The sequence below is a fragment of the Phaenicophaeus curvirostris genome, chromosome 7 (genome assembly GCF_032191515.1).
Source record: "Phaenicophaeus curvirostris isolate KB17595 chromosome 7, BPBGC_Pcur_1.0, whole genome shotgun sequence".
Classification (NCBI taxonomy): Eukaryota; Metazoa; Chordata; class Aves; order Cuculiformes; family Cuculidae; genus Phaenicophaeus; species Phaenicophaeus curvirostris.
This window is the reverse complement of record NC_091398.1, coordinates 21,806,572-21,833,392: the sequence shown is the minus strand read 5'-3', so window position 1 is coordinate 21,833,392 and position 26,821 is coordinate 21,806,572. Positions and strand designations below refer to the sequence as shown.

At 35.7% G+C, this 26,821-nt stretch overlaps 1 protein-coding gene across 4 annotated transcripts in view; it reads left to right on the top strand.

The window, feature by feature from the left end:
- B3GALT1 (beta-1,3-galactosyltransferase 1) overlaps positions 1 to 26,821 on the top strand; it is a 207,379-nt gene that overhangs the window by 85,682 nt on the left and 94,876 nt on the right. For all 4 annotated transcript variants that reach the window (XR_011337744.1, XM_069861171.1, XM_069861173.1 and 1 more), the window contains exon 3: positions 5,813 to 5,952. The gene's annotated coding sequence lies outside the window, so the exon portion shown is untranslated. The remainder of the gene's footprint in view (positions 1 to 5,812; positions 5,953 to 26,821) is intronic.

Sequence of the window (26,821 nt, the reverse complement as noted above, 5' to 3'; positions counted from 1 at the left end):
CTCACATTAGTCCCATGTGTCAATTCTGATCACAAGAGTTCCAGGAGACAAGAATCTCTTAATTAAATTGAATGGGTAGGACCTTAGTTTGAAATTAACTTCTTCCAGAGCAGAACTAGGTTTGGTGTGTCTGAAGGCTTGGTTTGTGCTCTTGGCTCTTCAGCCCATTGCATCCCTTTGCTGTTTCCTAACTTGCATCATTATAAGCCAATTCCCATTGATTGTACATGTTGTACATAGCCCATTCAGCCTTCATCAGCAGAGGCCTCCAAGATTTGTAATGTGAAGGCTCATGGATGCATGAATAACTCAGCTTCTATTATTTTATCCAAACAGGTTTGTTCTACTTTAATGACAGTATAACTAGCTTTCAAAATATGCGTCTTCAGAAAGCACATTGACAGAGTAAAATAGTTACTAAATTAAATATTAATTGTATGCAAAATGAAAAAAAAATTAGTGTAGAGCAGTATGTAGGGATAGTCATAGTTATAAAGGGCAAAAAAAAATCACATAGTTATTAAAGGCACAGAGATTAACTATTTTGAATTCCTACCAGCAACTAAATTAGTAATAGATACTGGTATTTCTCAAATACTTGGCAATAATTAACACAGGATGTTAAAGGACATTTCAAAATAAAAAGGAATCAATAAAAGACTTTTTAAAAAAAAGTCAACATAATGAGCTACAGACTAAGAAATAAGACCCTCTTAATTTACCAGTAATTTTTAATCTACTTAAAAAGAGGCAGAAATATCAAATTATACATTTGAGATAGTTTAGCAGCTAACAATTGATCTACTGTAGATACGAACAATATTCAGGGCAAAAGAAAATATAGCTGGGTGCACTACACAGTAATTAGCAGATTAATTAAACACAATAAGAACTATTAAAGACCATGCCTAACAAGAAAATTCCTATCTCAAGTGACCCACGAGTATGATTAGTTTTCACATCAAACTACAGTATTTCTGGAGCTAGGATTAGCATCAGGATGGAATAAATAATGCTACAATGGTGAAAAGAGGCATGGAATAAGTCATCCTTTTTATAGAGGATACAAAAGATTATGAGAGGAATAAAAGCCAAGGAAAGAGTAAACATGTTTAATTGTTCAGTTGCATTAAAAGATGTTAAAAGGATTAAAAAAAAAACCCTTTTTTTCAGTTGATAAAGTATCAGATCTTATTTATACTTTTATCTGAAAACTGGAGATGAATTTGTTGGACGTTAGCAATTGAAAAAATCATTGTGTGAAAGTTAAAATGCCCACTGGAAAAACATAGATCAATTAAACATAGTCTGCACAGATCATTCAGAGAAGGTCATACTTTACAGACACGCAGGAGTACAGTGAAAATGTTATTGCCGTGACTGATGAAAGGAATTCAGTAGATATATTATGCACTTATTTGACAATGCCCTGCCCTCAATAATTAGTGTCTATAGGACAGCGTTGGGTTGTAGTGGATAAATGAGACTGCTAGTTGAAAAATAAGAGGTGGGAAAAAATGCATCTGAAAGCTTGTTTTTTTCAAATTGTTTTGGGAGGAATTATGTAGGTCCAAATCAAACTTCTAGAACATCTGTATTATTTGGTTTGGGAAAAGAATACTGATTCTTTCCTTTTAAATTGCAAGAGAATTTCAAGGTGATTATATTATCTAGATGAATCAGGAGATGACAATCAAAGTTTAGTCTACACAAAAGTAAACCCATACAAAGGATATAGCATACATGCACCTTGCATAGTAGTGTCATTCAAAAATGAGGTGTGAAAAATCACTAAATAGTGCCCTTCTCTGTATTGCTAACAACAAGGCAGGAATTTCTCATACTATCCAGACTATGACACACAACGCAAACAAGGACTTGTTTCTGTTATTTAAGATGCTTAACAGGACCAGCTGGGCAACTGCTTATCATGGGAAAATAATATTGCTTTGTCCCGTGCTGAATCATGAGATCTTTACTAAGTCAATGTTTGGATAAACTCAGTTGTAAATTAACTGGTGTATACCTATATTCAACAGCTTTTGGAATGCCTGTCTGGAAGATACAACAGTGTAAAATTGTTTTCCATAAATTCTATCAGTACTTCCTATGGAACAAAAAAGTTCCTATACAAATATTAAGCTACCTGATACAACTTAAAAGACCGGGTCTAGTATAGCATTTTAAGTTTCTGATATCACAGGGAAGGTATAATCTTCTATGAAATGAAGCAAGTTTCAGAATAATTGCTGAAGAACTCTATCAGATCTACATTAGAAGTTCTTTTAAGATTGCCCTGTAACTGAAATGGTGTTATCACTGAAGTATTTAGGTTATATAGAAAAGAATATTGATTTTTTTTCGTAGAGGAGATTTGAGACAGTGTAGAGAAGTAACCAGAATTATGAAAAAGTCTGTCAAAGTTAAACTGCAGCAAAGAATCAGACATTATGAGTGCAAGAGGTGAGCTTGAAACTGGGGCAATGGGTAGCAATAAAGGTCTGATAAAATGTATGTAACCACAGTGATGAGACAGTATCATAAGATTCTTAGAATCAATTAAAACTTTCATTTACTTCCCTGAAGGGATATTTTTTTCTGAAAAGCATTTTCTGGAAGGGTGACAATCTGCCTTTTCTGGTTGGTTTCTAAAAGATGCAGTGGCCCTTGAGGCTTCCAGCCCCACTGTAGGTACTGTACACACAGCAGGATCCTTCCCCAGTGAACTCAAGATTCCGGACCCTAACTCATGTGATGAGTAAACAATAGTCAGTACCCTGCGCCTTATACATCTCTGAAAACTGAGATTTCCAGATAGCAAAGAAAGTGATCTGACTTTGTTAGTGAGACAGTGTTGTAGAAGCTAAAGGAACTAAAGCAGATGGAGTGACTCCCCTATCTGATTATTTTTGAGCAATGAGAAAGGTGTGTTCAGGTATGGGCAAGCACTCCAGCTCATTATCATTTTAACCAAGCCATTTTTACGTAAAGGTTTTAAAACAGAACCGAGTTACCATGGAAACTGATTGAAGCAGAGACTTACTGTAAATTCTTTTCTAGACAATGATACCAGGACTGACAGGTGGGTTTTAAAAGGAAAATGAGCGCAGTATAGAGTTAGGCATGATGGTCTGTTTTCTCTTCCTACAAATGTGTATTTTATAGCTCTGCTCTATCTCTACTACTTTCTACAGTGATATATCAAACATTTTAAAAGAAGCTCCCGCCCCAATGAACTTTTTATTTTATCATAATCCCATTTGCAAGGGGATGTAGATGCTCTAGAAAAAAAAGCTGAAGGGTAGGGCACTCCTCTGTTCCCAAATCATTATGTCGTGCCAGAATCATCAAGGAGGAAGAGCCATCACTCAGGAAACACATTTGCATGAAGTGCCCTTTGCTGCCAATGTTTATATTTTGCTTCTGAAATATGCTGTAGGTACATTCACACCACAGCACAGTGCTCTGTACAATATAAAAGAAGGTAACAAGGGAATAAAGTGTTTTTAGTGAAGAAATACAGATTTTCTCTGTCAGAAATACACCTATTTGCTGCAATCCTATTCAAAGTCAAAATGATTTGGCTCTCTAAATATCTTTCTTAATCTGATGGATGATGGTAAGAATAACAGAGATTACAGTACACAGCCCCCAGAATATGCTGCCAGAGTTTTAAGAAGAGAAATTGGCAGAGAATGATCAACAGCAGAGCGTGTACCTTTTCCACTTGGAATCATTAACTGTCAGCACTGAAAAACATTTCAGCATATGAATATGCAATATCTTTTTAAATCTGTGCCGGATGTTTCTACCTGCTGTGCTTAATTTCAGAATCTTGTGTTATCATTAGAGAAAAATAGTTCTCTTTTCCAATATAATTTTCTACCAAAAGGAAGGCAGGAGGAGGGGAGATTTTTACTTGAACTCATCTTGATGCTTTTTCATCCTGAAGTTTCTGCTTCTTGGTTCCAGCTCCCAGCTGGAGATGTGTTTGTACATGCACTCCCAACATAAGCCATAAAGCAGTTTTCCTCTGGATTTTAGCAGGTTTGCTGTCAGTAACAGCAATAGTTGGTCCTACTGCACTAGAATCAGAATAGATAGTCACCTTTTCCAACATGTTTACCTTACAGGTAAAATAATAACAGCTGGTTTTGTTGTCAAAAGTAAATATCCTTCTCACCTTCAGCCTCTGCCTTCCTCAGCACAATGGGGATGGGGACATGACAGATGGTTCCTGCTAACTAATCACAGAAAACATGGTATTTGATGTGTGGCATGAATTTCCAGCCAAATAAGAATGCTTTCCATTTAATATCCTCCCTGTGAAAAGCTGGACATCTTAATAAAATGTGGCATGTTTTAAGGAAACACATAGTACCTGTTAAAGGTGTGACTGATCACAGAACCTTGCAATAAATGATGCACAAGCAAACTGTTACTTGTCATAAGTGAATTTTGATGACTATGTTTATTCTATGTAAAGCCTTCTGGCAGGGAGATCAAGCAAAAAGTGGAGCCAAATTCTGCTCTTTTTAGGCTAGGTTAATCTTTGATGCCGGGCTCAGCCCACTGTACTGTATTTGTGTCTCTGACCCATCGAGAGCAGACAGTCCAAGCTCAGTGGCAGAAAGCCTTTTGTGGCTTATGTAGTCCTTGAGTCTGAACACTCCAGAGCTCCGTGCACTGAAGGGTAGAACCATTTTTTCGTCATTTAAAGGAAGCTATTTAAGTATTTCTATGATTTTTGTCTTCATTCTGACATGAATGCTGCTGGAAGGGGGCCAACAAATAATGCTGTTGCCTTCTCAGGAAAATAAGTTCCTCGTGAATGTAGAATGCTTTTACTTTTAGAAAAGGTGTCCCAAGAGTCTACAGTTTAATTTAGTTAAAATTCCTTGGCACCATTACACGTTCCCAAATTTTTGTTATTTTTCATACCTGCTTGAATGACAAAACATGACATTTCAAATAGTCATGATTAGATTCCCCACGCAGGTGTTTATGACTATCTTGGACTTAATTTAAGTAAGTCAGAGGATTAGAAATGAGAATGTGGGGAATAGCTACAATTTTAATCTACAAACTCTTGCCTAAACCGTCATTGTTCAAAAGCAAAAGTGGGGGAAAAAAGCACAAGAGATGGAGGAGGGATTGTTAGTAAGTGGGGAAAAGCCAGAAAATTAGTTCTGGAAAAAAAACAAACAACAAAACATGTAAGAAGAGTGATAAAACAGAAAAGGAAAAGGACTAACTTCCTTTGAATTGCTATTTAGAAAATTTCCATGTACAATATAAGGACAATTGTTGCAAAATTCTGATCAGAATTCTGTGAAAATCAGGGAACCCTGCAGAGGTGTCTCAGAGAGGCATCTTGTTGTAAACTGCAAGATCAGGCCTAAAAGAAAACACATAAATGATGCAACTAAACTAGTCTGTGGTGAATCTAAATATGACTGGCCACTCTGAAGGTGTTGCTTGGGCTTCCAAATGACAACTTGCCAAACACTAGTAGTTTCTGTTTCTTATAAGGCCACATATTTTGCAGACATAATATAAAACACCCGTATTATTTCTGTGTGCTTGTTTTGCCACTTCTTCCCCCTCACAGGAAAAAAAAAAAAATACATTTGTGTGTGGATTTAAGTGGTTAGCAATATAAAAATATGGCAGTATTCGCATGTGCAATCTTATTACATCAGAACTTGACCCCATATTTCTTGTTCTGTCTTTGTGTTTGTGGAAGACAGAAAGAAGAGTAATAAAGTTTTGCATTTACTCATATGAAATTCATTGATATTTGTCAATGCAGGTTTAACAATATACGGTCCACACTGGTTTTATATGCAACAAGGAGGCAAGCAAACATTGGAGAGCGGCAGTACATGTGATGGAGTTAAGCAAGAATAAAAAATTAAGGAAGAAAAGACAGAGCAGTTTCTAAAAAATCAGGTAAGGTATTCAGGTGATTCTGTATAAAATGTAAATTTTACAAAGAATCATATCAAAGAGTTTATCCTTATCTTGTCCTTCCCAGAACTTCTGAGAATTATTGCTGTATGTGTCTATGGACAGCTGTACACACACATATGTATATATATCCCATTTACACCCACTCACTCAATGAAGTTCCTTTTTGAGGAAAACTACCAGTACACTTGGAGAAAATATTTACTATACTGGCATTTAACATTACTTTTAGTAGAATTCATTTTCTGAATTTAATTTTATTTTATTTCAATAAATTTTTACTATTTCCTACAGAAAACCAAGCAAGTAATATTTTTACAAAAGAGTGAAAGATCATTGTGATACATGTGTTACTACTCTTTCTCAAAAAGTTTTGAAACCTCGTATTCTCCTGTCCTAGTACTCATCTCTTGGGGCATTGCGTGAACACTGCAGAAAAGCAACATGTATTACGGCCTACCTCTCCCTTCTTACACCAGTGACAAGTGAAATGTTCATTTAAGTCTGAATACACATCTGTTTCCTATGTCTGAGCAAAGAGGATTAAAAATGTACTTACAAAGGAGCAAAGCTGGAGAAACTATGAGCACCAATTCATCCTTTGCTCCTATGCTTTGCTTATGTGAAGAAAAGTTGCTGTGCCACTTGTAGGGATGCAGTGTGACTGGTAAAACAGCCTAAAACAAGCTGGGAAGCTAGCTAACTGCATGTTGCTTGATGCAGTTATTTGTGACAGAAACATTCTTTTAACTTTCTTCTGGAATAGATTGAAATGATATTTTTGCCACAAGCATAAGATGAAAAGAAATACTCATAACTCAACATTACATATCACTCATTTGCCTGTCTCTCTGCTTAATCTTTACTTCTCCCTTCCACTCTCAAAACAAAAGCTAATGTAAGATGCTGGTATACCAACAGGCCAGCTGTTAAGAAATACTTACAGCATTCCACATTCCTGAGTAACATCATCATCTTATTGCATCCATTTAGTACATCCACAAAATAGAAGTCCCTTTAGAGTCTGGCCTTGTAGAGGAAGTGCTTTAACCCTTCTACAAAATGCCTGTTATGCCTACGTTATTGAATAGGATGGCATCTAATGCTTTCAGACAGCATGTTTCAGATGACTGACTCCAAACCTGTGGAAATTCATCATTTGAAATAACACATTCTATGAATTCTAGGAGTTCCACAGAAATTATAAACAAACAAAAATAAAATCCCAGCCAAGCCTCCCAAACTACATAAAACTCATTATTACTGTTACAACATATCAATTATGTGTCGCAGAATTCATAATAATGCAATGTTGTGTTTATGCTAACTTTTTGCCATTTGGTAAGATCGCCACAGACTGAGACATTCTGACTATTCCTTTGAATGCTGTTGGTTCGTGTAAAATGACAGCTGCCACGTCTACATTGAAACCAGTCTCAGAGTGTCAACAAGGATGCCTCTAATGGGCGAAACAGCAAAAATCCACCTAGAGTTTCTCTAGGACATGCAATATTCATCGATAACAAGCTTGGGAATGTCATATAGTAAAAGCTACGTGATAAAAGACATTGTATAGTGTTACAGCTGATTCTGTTTGCCATATGGCATGTTATTATTTCGTATTACCTTGGAGAGTACACCAAAACACACTCGAGGTATATAGAATAATAGGCACAAATTGCATAGTTTTTAATTATGGCAATAAGGTCTGTGACTGAAATGGAGATGGAACTAAATATGAGAATCTAATATGTACTTTACTGCTCTCCAGCTACTGAAAAGTAATAAACTCCTATCAGGAATACTTAAAGAAGAAGAAATTGCCAGCCACCATATGTAAAAGCCTACGGAAATCTCAAAGCAGGTTGACTTAAAAGTCAGCAAATGCTATGTGCAGTGCTACGCAGATTACCATAATGCCATTTGACATAAAATAATACAGTTTTACATGATAGAAATTAATTCAGTAGTCTCTAAAAATAAGAGTCCATATGCACAGCTATAGCAAAAACATCAAATGAATGATTAGAATAATAAAAGAGGGAGGGAGCATTTGCTGAAAGCAATTAGAGTAAAAGAATCCTAAATTAATTTTGTCAATTCATTATTGGGATAAGTGAGCTGGTCACAGGGCCTAAGAAAACACAAACCAAACAACATCTCTAAAATTAAAAAGGCTTTCCTTTTACAATGTATCAGATTTCACAAGCAGATGGGTAGTAATGTGGCCAAAAATTAGCCAAGATTTCAGGGAAGTAGATGCAATGAAAAGAACACTTTGTATTTCATGTGGCAATGTTTCCCTGCAAAGTTAATTCTTCCCATGCCAGTAAATTGAGCTTTGCCTCTCCCAACCTCCAGTGCCATCAGATCATTCTTCAGGAGCTATTGTTCAGGCACCACTTAAATTTTAACTTACAAATTTGGTGCTATCAAATAGTGGAAATATGCAGGCTTGCTACTTGTTGGAATAGTTTGGCTCTCAACACCAAAATCCATTAGATGAGGCATTTCAAGATCTATTACAGGAACAGAAGATTTTAAAATTATTCATGCTACTTGTGCCGTTCTTTAGATGACATTTTCAAAACTATCATCTATTCAAGTGTTCAGTTTGAGCAGCCAAAAAGTAGAATGCCATTCCCTTTAGCCGGATCTTTAGCAGGAATAAATCAGAGAAATTCTAGTAATTCTCAATATTTCCTGCTATGGGTTAAATATTTTGCTTTCCTGATAGCTTTTACCAGCTATTAGGAAGATAACTTCATTTTTTTCTTTTTTTTCTTTTTTGTCATCCAAGTTACTCATTGTCATTTAAATATAACACAGCTTCACAGTAAAACCAAACAGAGGTTCACAGCCATATGGCTCCTGTAAGCTTTGCCCTCCTTGCACTTACTACCAAAACCCACTGGGTACATTTACCACTCTCAAAGTTTGACACTGCACTGATTTATACTTGTAAATACTTGCAGCCCAATGATGGCAGAAGGGACTAAACTACAGTTGCTTTGCGAATTACTGCATCCATTTCCATTTCTCAGCTAGTGTTAACACCAACTCGTGACACATTTTCCACTATATTATCAAAATCTATGAAGTTTTCACACGTTTCAGTCTGAATGCCACTCATGCTTATTCCATACATAATCTTCTCTTCCAGACATAAAAAAGGCTGATGTAAAAATGACGGATGGCAGTAAATGAGGGTTATTATTCAGAGAGAGAGAGAAGAAGAGGGAAGGAGGGAGTGAGGGAAAAAGCCAGTTCTCACTGTTGTAGTCAATGGGGTTCTTGCCTTTTAAGTCTTTTAAGTCAGCAGGAATCTTGAATATGTGCTAACTGACAGCTCAAGTTTAAAGACTCCATGCTGTAAACATACTTGCTAAATTAGCAAACATTTGTCTACTATGATTTTTTTTAAAGGAAAGCTATATATTACGACAAGAAGGACCAATATTGTATATTTCTTTCCTTCTAAGAATGTATTCAATTCTGTAGTAATGAAGAATAACTAGTGTTTGACAGAATTGGTGTTCACCTTACCCTAATAAATTGAGAATTTACCACTATATTTTAAATACTTTGATTTCTGTTATTCTGATAAACTCTGTTACCTTGACAACAAGCATAGATTAATGCATTATTTCATGATAGATTTCCAGTGCAGCAGTTTTAAATTGGTAATGGAAAAACAACTTTTTGAAAAACACTTAGTAATTTCTTCTGAAAAGATAAAAATGTTTAATTAAATACTGGAAACCAAATGTCAGCATGAATTCTTGAACTTAAAATCTTAGCATAACACAGTAATTATTACTACTTTTATTTTTTAATAGATTTACAAACTATTCAACTTTTATATTGAAGAACTCAGGAAAACATAAAGAAAATAATAAATTGAAGAGTTTAGGAGTTGAACTCAAAGAAAGAATCATGTTCCAAGATTTTCTCATGACAGAAAATGTTTTTTCTGCCTGTTTAGTTCACTTAGGCAGTTCATTTTTTTGATTAATCGATCATGGCAGTATCATAGTATAATATTGACTATATTAGCTGTGTACACTTTCAAAGTCTCCAGTTGCTTTTTGAACATGCATATAGACTGAGAATTTGCTATGCTTCAGAGGAAGAATGTTCAATTACACTTAGCAGGAAAATCACAAGTTTTTTTATCTAACCACAGTTTTTAAATAATAAAGAGGTGAATGGTGACAGTATCTTATGAGAATTTCAGAGTGGACAGAATCTTAACAACATGACCTATTTAAGTATTACATTGTGCATAGTAAAACCAAACTGTCAACTACACACCTCAGTTTTAGCAAAAATGTAGCATTTAAAAATTTGGAACTCTAGTTATATAAACTGGAATAATAAAATTGTCAGTATGGTCAACCTCTGACTTTACTTCCAGAGGCACTAATATACTCAATTTTATAAATACACCTCCGCTTTGGAGGTGTCAAAGACCTTGCTAAACACAATTTCTGTAGCTTTGTTAGAGCTTTTTTTTGATATGTATTCAACTGTCAATTCTTATATACTTCTTCCAAAAAGATCCTCTACTGGATATTTGCAAAAGATTATGAACAGATGTTACTCCTGCTCTGCTGATTCATGTAAGAGGACTTGTATCTTTGATGGATTATGAAGAGTGGATGAAACCATAAGAGGACAGCAACAGTATAGTAAACAAAATATTTAGGTTTTCGCTGCTTCTTTTAAATGAAGTTATTCACAGCAGATTATAGACTGGTGATTCCACACTCTTTTAAATCTAAGTCTTTCTATGGAATCAACAGATGATAGGCTCTCAAGATAAATAACTGGTGAAATCTCATATCCTGATTACCCAGCATGATCTGTATTTGCTGCAGTCCAGAGAAACCTAAATATCATTTCAGAGTAAGGACTACAAGATGCCCTCAATGGTCCTACAGTGTTATTTCTACTATTAACAGTTTTCAGAGGTTAAGTAAGCAGATCCCGTTTTGCAAGTATGTTTTTTTAACTGCAATGCCTGCATTGCATAGTTGGCCAGTCCAGTCACTAGTAAAGTACTGAACAGTTTCCTATCCTTTTGTTCCCAAAGATGTACCTGCATGCTTTTTATATACTATGTAGGTTAAAAAAAAAAAAAGAAAAAGAAAATTATTTGAAGCAAACAACAGAATCTGATAAATGAACAAGATTGAAAGTATAGAACGACATATTGTTAAGTGAGTTCATTTTATCTGAATGCTCAAGTACTACAACGAAGGTTCTGCCATCCTTATTTACACCCTCATCTCCTAGAACACTTCATCTCCTGCTCAAGCCTGCATCTTGAAAGCAACATTAACTGCTTTCCTGGAACACACTAGTCTACTAGATGTTCAGATGATGCCTGTAATTTCTTATTTCTAAAGCCATATGACTGAAATAACATCATGCTAGCAAAAGATTACTTTATAAATTATACTTAACTGCATAGAAATAAACCTACAAGGTATCTAAGCCTTGATGAAAATGGAATAAAGCATGAGGGCTTTTTTTTACACTGGAAAATACAAGACTGAACATTGTATGAAGAATGAAAATAGACTTTTATAATACCTTGCTTACCCCAACAAAGGACTATCTGATTCCTATGAAGTGCATTAAAGCATAAATTCTTTTTTGCTGTTTAGAATGTTACTGAAATTTTTTTGACATCACAGATGACAGCAAATGCGATTAATGGGTGCTGATAATTAGAGTTTCATTCTAGCATTTATTGCTTGTCAGTACCAATTAATAGTTCCACAAAACCCCCATTCATTTCACCATACTGCAGAATGATAGCTTGTGGAAATTATGCTAAACCAGCACTTTCAATTAGATTTTTAATTTTATAATATACTGACTAACAGTTCATAGTTTTATAATAGCAGTGATGTTTTATTATAATCACTCTAATTACATGTATGTTTATCTGGAGAATTACAATTTTTATTGTTGTCATATTAAAAATAGTCAATTGCATGTTACCATCTCTTTAAAAGTATAGAGAGTTTTGGTCTTTATCAGTAAAGATAATTTCAACTGTCGGTTACATGGGTTTTGTCCCAGCATTTGATAGGCAAGATGCAATGGTTAAGGGGTGCAAAAAAAGCTTAAGTTCCTCAGTATAAAGCACCAGCTGGTGTGACATGTGGCACAGCCACCCAGTTGCAAGTCTCTTGCTTGTAGCTGGTTCGACTGTAGTTATAAAGCTGTAACTGTTTCATCTGACCATTTCCAGAAATGTAGGAAGAGAGGAGGGTAAATCTTCAATAAGGGGAAATATACTGATTTTGGAGAGGCACTGAGAAGCATCCTCACCTTTGGCTCTTTCTGCAGTAAATAACTTCCTGCAGTCAGAAGATAAAAAATAAGCAAAGTAAAAACAACAGGAAGGGAGAAGGAGTCAAGGATTGGCATGGAGGAGCACACAGGGGAGAGAGAAAGGGTTATGTAGGATACAATAAGATAAAGTTGATGGAAAACAGTTATTAAGTTTCTTAACTGAGAAACCAGCTAGCTCTGAGGTTTAACATGCTTATAAGATAAATCTTGAAAATATAAGTGTACTATTAAAAATTCTGGCCCCCAGGAAGTTAGTGCATTTCTAACATTGAGATCTGTACTGTCAGGATCTGGGTCCCAGATAATCTAATGAAGTTCAACAAAGTGGAAAAGGGAACAATGTGGAGAAAGATCTTTATAAAGTTAACTTCCTAATTAGCAAGGGGCGTACTGATTTCACTTGCATAAGTGCTTTCCCCTAGGACTCCCCTTGACTTCTGTTTTTGATGCAGAGAATACAATTTCTATGGGAATAGTTAAATAAATGTTTGTTCTGCTTTGCCTTTTGTTTCAATATGCTCTTAAAATTTGCTGATAATTTTGATTATTTTTTTAATTTAATCTTAGTTATACAAATCATCTGATGAATCTCCCAAATAAAGAAAATTCTAGTAATTCAATCTTGTAATTCTTCCACACATTGAAATTATCCTAGTGTAAAACAAGGCAGGATGAGAATTTGTCCCATGAAGCACTAAATTATTTTAGCAAAGGATTGAATTTAAAGAAAAAGTCAACATAAAAATGACTGTGAAAGTTATAATGAAATTCCAAGTCAAAATCAAAACTACAAACTTTTGCACGTTGTTTTTAAAATAATAATCTTCCATCCAGTAGTGGTCGTTTCCAAATCAATGCCAAACTGATGAGAACAGGAGCAGGACCTTTCTTATTACGATTTGATTATGCAAGTATGCAAAAGCAGAAAGTTATTGCTGGTGATTGGGAAACCTGAGAAGGTGTATTTGTTTGATTCATTGAAAAAAAATTGAAATGCGGAAGTGTGGGTGATTATACAGAGGTACGTAAACTTTTTGATGTATTTTAATCCTGGCCTTCAGACCACCTGTTCAGAAGTAATTTTTTTTACAGTTTCATGATACTACTTAGTTATTTGTTGTATATTAACACCCAATGGCCCTAATTAGTATTTGTTCTGCTATGGCAGGTGCTGTGTAGACCATGGTGAAACCAAGTGCAGCGTTAGATAGGACTAAATACAAGAAATAACTAGCTTTGCAATTCACAGGGTAAATTTTGGCTAAGTGTAGGTGAGTTTCAATTTTAGAACAACTGTTTTTCTTATAATTTCTTTTCAATTCCCAGTGGTTATTTGGAAAATAAACCACAAAAAATGCCATCAAATGAATTCACAATTATGATTTAAAACATTATGATTAAAGAGAACAAAGTATATAGTATGTATGTCAGGAATCTGATACAAAGGGACAATGGTTCAAAAATGCAATTCAGTTCTGTTCTTTGATCTAATCTAATAAGCCCTTAATCTTTCTATCACAGAACACAAGTTCAGGAATTGCAACACCTGTAGATCAAGTTCTAATCTTTCATTTTCGCTTCTCAGCAACTCTTAGGTTTGATAATACCAATAAAAAGAGTCACACAATATATGTCCCATATCCAGATCTGAATTTATCAGTTGGGGGTTACTTATTCCATGACTGAAGAATTTCTTCTGCAGGAGAAAAATAATGGTTTATCTTCTTTATTTTCTGAATGCCTAAACATTGGATTTGAAAACCCAAATCCCGGTTTTTCATTCCTACTGTAACATTCTTAGTAATTTTTAACGGCAGTGGTACATTATACTGCTCACTGTCTTAAAACCACAATGATATTCAGCCTTCCCTGGAAGAGAGACCTTTTCACTTGCACTGTTTTTAATTCAGTTCAGCTACAACACAGGAAAACAGAGCAATAAACCATAAAATCAAGAATAGGCTTCTTTTTCTGTATATATGTAAAGGTAATGTTACTTGATGTCAGTAAAAGCAGTGATTAGTCAGCATCTGAGAAGACTAAGTATTGCTAAGAGTCTCCAACCAACGATCTTGAGGTCAGTTAAATGTAAGTTAAGATCCTAAAAAATGGCTGTGTCCTCATTTATTTTCAGCACAGTATTAGAGTTATCAGTGTGAAGTGCTTATAAGCCTCAATAAATTCAGTCATTTCTGAATGGTGAACCTCAAAAAATGTATAGCAAGAAAGAGCTCCAAGAACAGATACATCAACTTTGAAGTAAGTTTCTCTCATGGGAGGAAGCTTACATTCTGTTCGTTTTAGGATATACAACCTTGTTTTTTAACTCAGTCAACTTTTAGTGATAACCAAAGGGAAGCCCCGCCCCCCTCCCCAAAAGAAAAGGAGTATGAATAACCTTTCATTACAGTCTTTTTTCTTTAAGATAGACTGTAAAATTTATGCTCTGCAGTCAGCAAGAGGCAGAATATTCCTTTGTGGAGGAAGTGATTCATTCACAATTTCCACAATCCTGATAGTCTTACTGCTTCTTACGTCCTCGTGGCCACCTGCACACTAGGAGAAATGCAGTGGACATGCAAAGTCTGCTCTGCTTTGGTGCCATGGCAGCAGTTATTTAATACTGGTACCCAAGAAAGGACCAAAGGGAACCTTACCTCCCTCATAACTGTCCCACGTAAATGAAAGGCATGTTACTTGTCATTTATGGAATCATCAATAATTAGTAGTGCTGCTAGATAAGCTTGATCAATAAGGACAGCTAAGAAGGCTGTATGATTGCATACCATCCTACCTCCAGGTTGCTTATCCTTCTACCCATCCCACACCAAAAGGACAGGCATGAACCCATGCTTAAAGAAATGATTTGGGATGTATACCACCTCCCTAAGCCATATGCTACATCATATGACCAACGCCTCCCAGCACACACATGCATATTTCCATGCACACAAACTGCATAGTCTTCTGGTTGGTAGATGGAAATCCAGATGATTTCATTAAGTGGTACTACCTCTAGTTTTATGCTTCTTCCAGCCATTCTGCTGTAACAGTGTTACTGGAGTTTAGTATCACAGTTATGTGCAGTGTTATTTGAGTTACATTCACCACAATCATTTGCAGTTAAAAATCATAGAATCGCTTGGTTGGAAAAGACCTTTAAGATTATTGAGGCCAACTATATCTGCTTACTGCTAAACCATATCCCTGAGCACTTCAAGTACCCAAGTTACTTTTTTGTTGCTAGTCTTTTCTCATTGAGTCTCAAATGCTGGATACAAAGCCCTTTCGAAGACTCAGATTTTCTGAATGATGATGCATAGGAAAACTTTCTTTATTAGTTTAGAAGTTTTTGGTACAATTTTTCTTAAGAGAAATGTGCTGCAAAATCCACATTGGTAATTCAATTACTGTTTTCCAAATATAGCATTTTACACAATACCTAGGAGAACTAGACATTTCCTCTAGGGAAATGGGAAAGCCGGTACATCTGGGCAGAACAGGGGGTGTCAGACCCTCATTAGCTGTTCTTTTTTTGGGTGTAGATTCTAGTTTCTGCGTGCCTTTCTAGTTCTCAAGTACCCAGCAGTTTTACTGTGACTTGGGTCATCAGATAATTAAAATACGCATAAAACCTATCAGAACATGCATGCAAAAATTTAAAGCCAGGTTGTTTTTTTTCTCTGAGTAGCACCTGAGTAGTAAGTATCAAGAACAGCAAAGCCAAACACAAGGTAAGCTATAAGCAGAAAGGAGGAATAGGCCACACAAATACTCTGAAATTGAGGTTGTATGACTATGTTTTCTAAACTCTGCCAAAACTTCTGCCGGCAAAGCTCTCACTGAAAGCATTAGTTACTCCATCTCTTCAGGGAATGTTGTGTATTATAGTGTCTCTGTCCAGAAACCTGCATGTATTATTATGAAGTTAATTGGTGATATATTCCCCCAGCACACTGCACTGTGCTCAGGAAGACTATATTTAACATCATAGATGAAGATAATCTTTACCTTTACTCTAAGATCTGTAGCTGTTTAGATTTTGGGGGAGTTTCTGCTTATTTACTAATTATAAGTGTATGTTATGACTGTTGTGCTGGAGACTTTAATCTGATTAATAGAGGAAATAAAAATCTTAATGTTTTACTACTGTGTTGTTTACTCTTCCATTTTGTGGCTTTGTTCCTGAATTTCATAAGAAGCAGGATTGTGGTAGTCTGCACTGTCTTTGTTAAAAATTCTCATTCTTCTGCTTCTGCGTTTCATACAAAAAAAAGAACTCAAAGAAGAGTTTCACTCTGGCTGGAGAACTGGCTTGCAATAGAAGGCTCATCAGTATTTCCTATAATTTCACAGTAGGAAAGACCACACAATTAAACTAAGAAGTTTCCTAAGAGGTCTACATCAGAGCTTCTATATTCACGTCATTGTTATGCTTATTAGGTGCATGGAGTTCAGGCATTTGCCTTCCATAACTTGTCCTTCTTACCTTCTATAACTTATGTTTAATAAGCAGGCAAAAGCTCCTCTGAGCTTTAGTAGCAGGAGATAATTGTTCTATGCTCTCTGCAGTTTCCTCTCCAGCACTATAACATACATCAGTTGCTAATGGTTAATTACTTTGTGCACTTGCAGTTCAGTCTCCTGAGGAGTGAAATTAAATTTTGTGGTTTTAGCCTAGGAACATGGACTCAAAACACACACATACTTAAAAGTCTTTCTGGAAACTACTCAAAGCTGTTCCTTGGCATACGGGGCAGGGAGTTGCAAGCCTGACTTCTATTCCAGGTGTTACTTGACTTGATTTTCACTGATTGCATCAATGGCCAGAACTATTTCTTTGAAACTAACACTGATGAATATGCCCTTTTCTCTTATTGAAAGCCTGTTTATTTACTCCTGCAAGAGGCTGTACATACCACTATAACTAAATGATTCAGTACTTCAAGAATTTACTCATTCTAGCTGAATTTTGGTTACATTTGCCTGAAACTAACAGTCTTGGCAAGATACAGCTAACCAGCCTTGGAGCACTGTTAGTGCTAGGAACATAACACCTGAATTCATTCATCCTGGGAAGTTAAGGAGTGGATTGACATCCTTTGTCCAGACTTCACTGAGTAGCTAGTATTTAAATGCATGCACTGAAAAGAACAATTATGTTTCATCTACTTTTACTAAAAATATGCTGATCCCTATGTGCATGGTGTAAATTATGCCCAGATATCTTGGAAAACATGAAAAACAGAGCTGTTTCCAAATGTTCCAGTAAAAAGGTTTTCTCAAGAAGATCTATTTTCATAAACTGGAAGCATTTTCTTGAAGCTTTATGGGTTTTACGAATTTTCACTGAATGGAAATCAGCTTCATAGGATCCCTTGTTTTGACTCCTAACAGGTTGTCCCAAGAAATATTGAAATTTTTAAGATTGTTTTCAGTTCTGATCAAATGCAATGTTCTGAGAAAAACTGGGATGAATTCTTACAAAACAGAAAACCTCTTTTAATAAGTCTTTTATGGCATCTTATTTTCTCTTTTCATATCTGGTTCCCAAAGTAACTTAGAGAGTGAGCTCCAAGAGGTACTTTAAATTTCAGAAGCTGATGATGGCCACTTAAAGCCTTTGTGATACTGCAGGTAACTGCATATGATCAAAAAATAAAATTATGCTTCTTCAGATACAGAGCTAGTGCAACTGTCAAGAAGAAATAAGAGGTTTTTGTCTGCTTTGGTGAGGTTACCTGTTATGCCTATGTCAGTAATTAATTGTTTCTACTAGAGAGTAGATTTTATTGTAATGATTTGTATGACTATCAGTAATGATATCACCCCAGCAGAATAAAAAGCTAGATAAGGGAGATTAATTAGCATTAATTTAATTCAGAGAGCAACTTTCACTTCACCTCCCTTATTTCATAGAAGAGCTGCTGCTGAAATATTTTGCTGTCTTTTTCCTTCCTACAGGAGAAATGCACCTTGATCTCCTCCTCCTGTTTTTCAGTACAAACAATTTGTATGAAATATTTATATTGTTCTGAGGTTAAAAGAAAAACCACACAAAAAGAACCCTTGTCTATAATTCATTTGGATTTGACTTTGATGAGGGCTTTTCCTCTTGAATTCACAAGAAGACAAGCTGGCCCAAAACTTATTTTCCTTATAAATGAAGCAATTAAACAGCAACCCTCAAATCTGGGAAGAAAAAAAAAAATCCAAGGATGTTGTTTTTTTTTTTTTTCAATTAAGAAGAGGAATATGCGTGAGGGAAATAGACAATTTCTGAAATATTTTAAGGAACTTTTTAGCCAGCTGTAATAAAGGAGCTGACTTCTAATATTCTTTCCTTATTTTTTTAAGTGAAGTTCTTTATTCTTTCTAATGCTAGGTCGCAAATACCAGAACTGCTTAGTAGTTTATTAGGGCCTGGAAACATCCGAGTTTGCCAAATGGTTCTTTTGTAGACAGCTGCAGTTCTGAGTTTCAGCTATGCAACCTCTTAGACTAAACTACATAAATTTTCCTTACACTTCTATCTGAGATTTCCCTTCATCTAGTTTTAGTACAACAAGGCATCCTAGAGAAAGTATTTGTAAACTTTAAGCTACTGTCTGGCAGCTCAACAAGAAAGACCAAATTCCTCTTAAACGTGCATGTCTCAGAATCACCACCTTTAAATTAGTCAATTAAGAGTAAGTTTGGCTGCATTCAGTTCTGTCAGTCTATAAACAACCGAGCTGACCTTATTCCACTGATGAAAGATGAGGCTGCACTGCAGTTAAATAGAATAACACACACCTTTTTGTTATACAATTCTCCTAACTATCTGTTCTACCTGGCCTCCCACTTCCTTGGGAACCTGAACACATTTGAACTGATGCTATATTAAAAAAGTGTAGAATTGAGTACTGTCAAACTGGCTGCTTGTCCTCGATTACTTCCTCTTGGAAGCAATATTTGGAAAAGAAGTGCTTTAATTTTAATAATAATTTTTACTTTGAAAGAAATATTTCTTCATATTAAACCTCTCTTTCAAATACTGACAGACCTACTTATTTTTTGATATTTTTCTACAGCAGCTACTTTAGAAAGGGCAGTATTCTGAAGTTCTCTACAATTTATTTCAGCTATTCTGCACAACCAAGACATTTTGTAAACTGAGAGCTTGAATATAGGTTAAAGTAATGTGATAAAGTTTACAGAACACAATTGATGAAGAAATGGTTAAGTGGGCAAAAAGATCTGGAAACAGAGGGAATTTGCACCAAATTCTAAATATTTCCTCTATCTATTATTTGATTAATTAGTATAAGCACCCTTTGTTTATTTTTCTTTGAGTGGAAAGAAGACAGAGCACATATTGCTTGCATACGTTTCTCTTATTTTATGTTTAGAGTCAGTACTCTTAAAGCTGTAAGACTTCATTTTCTAGAACACTTGCCTTCCAAGCCTTCCCCTCCCTCCTCACTTACTGATCAAGAAAATTATCACAACTCTGGGCCCCAAATCATGCAGACTTTGTAAACTTCTGTCACAGAAAAGTGGCACTCATCTAAAGTTTTGGTGCAAGCAGGTTTTTTTGTTTTGTTTAGAGAATATAATTTCATTGGAAAACATTTTTGGTTAGAAACGTTTCTGACTTTTTAGTATAGAAGTTGTAGTATTTGTGTTGGGAAACCCTTCTTAGGTAAGAATGCTTCCTGAGCGAAAAGACATCATCACTTTAAGAGATGACAAATACAGTAACTGGTTTCAATTTGGAAAAAAGTAAGCTGATGTAAAGTGCAGGGAAAATGTGCTTTAACTGTTTTGGAACACTTTTTTTCAAATAACATTAACAAATAGCAATGGGGAATTTTTTTCAACTTTTCTTTCTCATTGATTCTTACTAACAAAAGCTGATAGACAACCTATGTGATGAAAGGTAGAATGCTTCCCCAGGAAATGTCAAGTTGGAGCTGGATGCTTACAGTATATTTCGTGTGTGTGTTTCATAATGTCATTTGCTCATTTTACATCTTCCAGCTGGAAAAACAGGTAAAAATATTTGGAATAAACCCTAATGAAAAATGTAAGCTCAAAATAGGTACCTGTGGAACACTAAATCAGACTTTTGGTCATGTTTCTCATGTGAATCACCCCCTTACCAAAAATGACATAAGCTCATAACTCTTGCCAGAAAAAAAGTGCTTTTACATTTCAAAAAGAAGCCATCAGAAATGTAATAATGTCTGCAAAAAGCTTCTCTACTGCTATTGTATTTTTCTTGAAAGATAGCGGAAAAAATCTGGAATTTCAAAATACAACAACATATTTAATGTCGTACTCTGCTCTTAGTAAGACAGAAAGGCCTACAGTGACTTGGTTAATCGTATTTAGCTAACAACTTTATATGAAACTATTAAATTAAACTGATTGTTAAATCAAATCAAATTACTTAAAGAAAATTCTCAAATAAGGACTAAATAGTGGGATTTCAAACGGAAATCAGTTCTGTTACTACCTGTGTTACAGTCTTTTGGTGCTATATATCACAGAATCTACATATATGTAGGTGTTGAACTCACAAGTTAAATTCTGTTTGAGGGAAATCCAAAATTGTTGTCCATTTGCTCTGCAATAAAAAGTTTAGGCTTTTGGTATAAGCCAACAATTTGCAGGTGAACAGGGCCTTTACAAAACATATTTTAACACGGCTGTAGATTAATAATGTGTTAGCAGAAAAAGACATCTTGAGCTTAGCTCAATTATCCTTCCATCCCAATTATACTGTGACATTAAATCTTGTGACATTTAATAAGAAAGGCCATTTCACCCATGGCTGCCTCAACTGCTGACAATTTACGGAACAGTGTTCCCTCATAGGAAACTATTCTGAGAGAAGGCAGCTTTCCCACAGGCTGATATGTCTAAATGACCATATAAATTAAATAAGATGCACCAAAATATATAAAATTGTTCATCTTACAACTACTTGATACCTTTAACTACAGAAAGAGGAATTAACCAGGCTGGTGTAAATTCTTTTTGCAATTGCAGTGGTGCTAATGGACTAAAATAAGATAGAGCAGGGTACAAAATAACAAAGTATTTGCATGTAGGTATCTCTCTTTTCTTTATAGTGATTGTCATTTGTGAAGATGAATTCACAGGTTCAAATATTTTTAATTTTTATTAAAAAGCTGCCTTTAAACAAAACTTTTAGTGAAACCACTAAATAAGCCACTGGAGTAAACCCAGTGTTGACTTTCTCAAGGCAGAACTGAGTGTCAGCCTTTAGGGCTAGTTCAATATTCTTTCCTGGACCACAAACATACACACTCCTTATCATAGATTATTAGCAAAGAAAGCTGAGCTAACTTCTCATCTAGCCTCAAAACTGGAATATGTATAGCTTGATCTTTATCTGAAATAGCCTTGTTGTTGGCCACTGGCTTCAGGATTCAAGCTAGAATCTCCATGCAGCACCAAGCAACAGTATGTGAATGCATCAGCTGGATCTATAGATATCTTGAGGATTTTTAGTCACATTGCCTGATGGTTTAAAACTAATGTTTCAATTAACTTCTGCCTCTAAAAGTTGCAAGTATATTAAGTCAGATGTGTTTAAGACCATCATTTTCATATTTTCAGAGAACTGTGGAATCATTCATTTCAGTAAATGGCTTGGCTTTCAAAAAGAATCAGTGTTCTTACAGCAATTTATTTTACTTCACTATGAAATAGGATTTTATGCTAACATGGCACATCTGGACTTCTATGTAGGGAGAACAGATGTTTCAAATCAAATCCCCAAGTGTTGAAAAGCAGGTTGTTTGCCACAGGTAAAACCTCCGTGAAAGTCACAAGGACTAAAGGATTGCATCCTGCCTGATTAAGACTAAGTAAACTAATTCAGGTTCATGCTCGTGGTAGAAATGTTTTTTTGTTTGTTTGATTTTTTTGCTATGGCTCTCTTCTCTTCTGCCCAGGAATAGCTATTTTGCAGGTTTTCTGTAAAGTTACACTATAAAGTACAGGAAAATCAGGTAACACAAAGCAAAATTAAAAGTTTAAGCTTGTCTATCTTTTCAAAGGATAAAAAAAAAAGCAGCTGAATTTTAACTACTCCATACTATGAAAATCACATGCTTTTATGGATTTGTGGGTGGACAGAACAGTGTGTGTCTTTGTGTATATTGGCAAAAGTTAATCCAGCTGCTCCAACTTCAGGGCATGCCACAAACTGATGTGCAGGATGGAGAAATGAATGAATCACTGAGCCGTGATCTTCATCCTTCTTTAAAAGCATAGGTATTTTTGGTACCGAGTTAAAACAAGTTATTTTTTTTGTAGAAATGCCTGTGCAGGAAAAATCCCTGTACAAAATCCTCTGAAAATATGCAGTATAGAAAACACAGTACTTTCACTGAAGATGCTCCTGGCAAGAACTTTATGCTACTATCAGATTTCATGCATCTTTTCAGGTAACATCTCTATAAAGTGTTCAAAGCCTAATACAGAAGAAGATAAATAATTTACATTTGTAGGAGGAGTAGGTAAAATCCTTGGTAACAACACCTAGCAGGACACTAACCAAATAAAAATGAGAAGGATGAAAGTAAAGCAATTAAAGGTCTGCCTCTTCTTTTGCGGTACTTTCAAGGACAAGAGAGAAGGAAGAGACATTCTTTCATTTCCATTTCTTAGGGAAAAAATCATGTTGATAGGAAGAGTCAGATTTTACTGCACATAGAGTACTAAAGCTAAATGCCACCAAGATTTCTTTGGCACAGCTCTGGTTTCTTTAGAAGCCAAATACATAGCTAACACTTGGGAGTATTTTAATGACAGGATGAACAGATCTGTGAACTTTCACAGTGCAGAAAATCCACAGGGACAGGGCTAACTGTCAGCACAGAGCAGTCAGCTGCTCACTTAAAAGCCTGTTGTCTTTGTGTGTGCTGTGTGAAATGAATGCTGGCTTGGAACACTTGCTCCCTACTTGCACAACCATCCTCTGCTGACATTCAACAAGGAAGAGCCAGACTGTCCCTACCTCCCTTTCCTCTTGTGATTGGTGGCAGAAGCAAGCTCTGCTTCCTGGGACCTTCTCACCATGTTCTGTGGTCCCTCCACCTCTGCACCCCACAGGGGCAGCCTGGGTGCTGGTAGTGGAGTCCATAGGAATGCATTTTATCTGACATTTTGTTGTTTTCTGTTAGAGCAGAAAGTTGATTAAAGTTCACAGGCTCATGCTAACAGCTATAGTAACTAAGCCTGACATGCTAACAGTTGCAGAGTGAGATCCAGCCTGCCTGACGGGAAGCAAGAAGAGGTTCTCAGAAACAGGGCAGGCAGTCTTGGTACAGAGAAGGGGAGAATGGGAGTCCATACTGATGATCCTCCTTTCCGTTGTCCTGACTCACACTGACCTCTCTTAGCCAATTCTCCAAATCTTTACTTCCCTTCCAAGCCTCCCGCTCTCTCCTCACTCACTGAATCCTGCTCTGCCAGTGTTGCAGAACTGTCCTCTGCCATTCCAAGACAACAGCCTCTTTTCTTCCATTGCTGAAGGGCCTCAGGGTGGTTTTGGCTGTATTTCTCAGTCATTCTCCAACCATACGTGTGCATTAGATAACTATTTTTTAAACTGTATCAGCTATACAGATGATGACCTGAAGACCAGTTGGGGTTTTTTGTTTTTTCCTGTGCAGTTCCAATACAGTATTTGTAATAATACAATGCAATTACAATAGAATTTGGAGATGATAATAACTCAAGTAGATGCCTCTTTACATCACCAACCTTTCTCCTATTGCATAGGAGAACAGTGCATAAGGATTAGCTGCTTCTTGAGATGCAACAGAATCTCCAACCAAAAATGAGGCTTTTTATCATTTTAATACAGAAAATAAGCAGAAATTGTTTGGAGCCTTGGCTTAGCATATTTGAGTCTTTGCCAGATAACAACAACCTTTTTTTGAGAAATAGCAATGCTCACATCAGAGGCCTTCAGTTTGTGGGTTGTTGTTGCTATGGTCTTTGAACAAGGGCAGAAAAATATTTTGATTTTTGAATGTACACTGAGCAAGTATTCAAGTAAAATGAGAATTCAAGATTTGATTCTACCTCTACCCAAGCTCCTGGGAAATTTCCCTACAATTTTTATGTTTTGCAATTATAGCTCTGATTTATAGTTTGACTTCTGGATGTCCAAAATTGCTTCATTAATTATATTCCAGAATTATAACAGAACTCTCGAGGTGCAAGATTTTGTTAAATTCTGCTTTCTTTTCAAAAGTTATTCTTCCACGGAGATGATAAATGCTTTTTAGATCAGGATTCTAGAATAAGTTGTGAAACTGGGAAATAAAATCTGTCATCTTTCCTGTTCTGCATGGAAATTAATGTAACAGAGTGCTTAATTTGAAAGAGCACATAAGCACAGTGGTGGTGAATTGCTTCAACTATCAACATGACCGGGAGACAGTAATAAAACTGTCTTGATATGTAACCATCAACGAGGCAAGTTTTGAAGGGGGTCACGATTATCTGGGGATAAAAAAGAAATTCAGTCTCTATCATGCACTGACCTACGCATCTAAAATTTACTGTAATTTGTGCTGGCAATGAAGAATGGTACCTTTGAGGTACATGTCAAAAAAACTTTAAACATCCTCATAGTTCTGGCATGCACATCGTAAAATAAATTACAGATCCTGAGAAGAAAAATCATTTTACTTACTTTGAGTAGCCTTCTGTTCACTAAAACCTAATTATTGGTAAATGAGTATGTCCATTTTCTCCTATTATTATAAATTTAATAACATGATATAAGGCATGCTCAGAGAATCACAACAGTACCCTTTGCTATACATTAATGTGCGCTGCTGAGACTTCCCCTTATCAAACACTGAGTTGAGTGACATAATTGTTACAAGTGAGGCAAAGTTTGTAGGCAAAGAGAATGTATTTTATTGGACCAACTGACATAGCTGAAATTTTCTGTTCCCAAAAGCACATCTATTTTACACAGCCATATCAGCTAGTTTTAGCAAAATGCATTTTCTCTTCCTACAGGCTCACGGTCTTGGATTGTCACAGATAAAATGTACACACTAAAAACGTTTTCAGCTAGTGATGATGCCATGGTAACATGCATAAATATTGTTTTTTGCCTATGCTGAGGCAACATACATCTACTGGGAGGGTTAAGAGAATATTCCGCAAGAAAAGCATTTTCTGCAAATACTAGCCCCCTGCTCAAGTCCCCCTACAAAATTTTTCAATTTTATATTTAAGAATTTTAATGAATGTTATCTCTCACTTAACAAAGAAAATAAGATTTTATTCACCCTACAGGAAAACTGGAAAATAAGGTACATTAAGTGCTCTTGAGTGCTTGCAGAAAACACACCACTCTGAACTCATTCAACTGTTCTAATCCTAGATGATGAACATAGTATGAGACTTGCCTGTGCCAAGGTGGTGTGAAGAATACAAAGAAATGGAATTAAATGGCTAGGCTATTATATAGCCACTGGAGTAATAGAAAGGCTACACATTTGGAGCCTTTGTTTTAATTAGTAGATTCCTATAAGTAGCTTTGCTTCCCAGATAGTAGAATAGACTCCCAAAAGTTTGCAGTACAACTTTACATAGCCCTTTCCTGTAGGTTTACTGTCTCCCTTCCTACAGCAGTAGAACTTGCCCTAGGCTCACTGTTTCCATAAATGTTAATAAGTGTTTTGTTTTCACCTAGAAAGGAAGGCACAAGTGATTCCTTTTCAATAGCCTTCAGCTGTGCAAGGGAAGAGTTATTTGTCACATGCAGGAGGGCCTGTTTGTGTGGAACAGGGAGGCAGCTGCAAGTATTTGGACTCACAATGACTTTATTCTTTGTTCCTTAAAGCTTCAAATGAAGCAACAGTAATAATAATTATCAAATATTTGAAGATAATGCTAAACAGAGTTTTGAGGCTATGATAACGCAGAAATAATTCACTATAAACATACATCCCTGATCCTAATGCCTGAAGTTGGAAAATGTTTATGACAAAAGTACAGCTAAGGTCTGATTCCACTGCCATTAAAATTGATGGGAATTTTACCCCTTGCTTCCATGGCAGCAGTTCATAAAAATGTATTTACTGGGGAAGGCAGAAGTAATTCATATGTATGACTGCATGAATGCTTATACATATGCATACAGGCATTATAGCTCAGTACATTCCTTTTTTTTTCAAAGTCAAGGTACTTGAAAAAAACCCAACTCTGTTCGTTGTCTAATTTTATGTTCTTACTTTCTTATGATATATTTTAGTATCATGTTTTCATGTTTCCCTTAAGCTTTCTTTTATGTCTAAAAACACAGCAGCAATAATATCTTCAGGCTCTTGTATTTCTTCTTTGAGTTAAATTTATATATATATAGATTATGGCCAAGTTTCTGTTAAAAAAACCTTTATCTTTGAAACAAGTTTTTAATTTCCTTACTCTATTT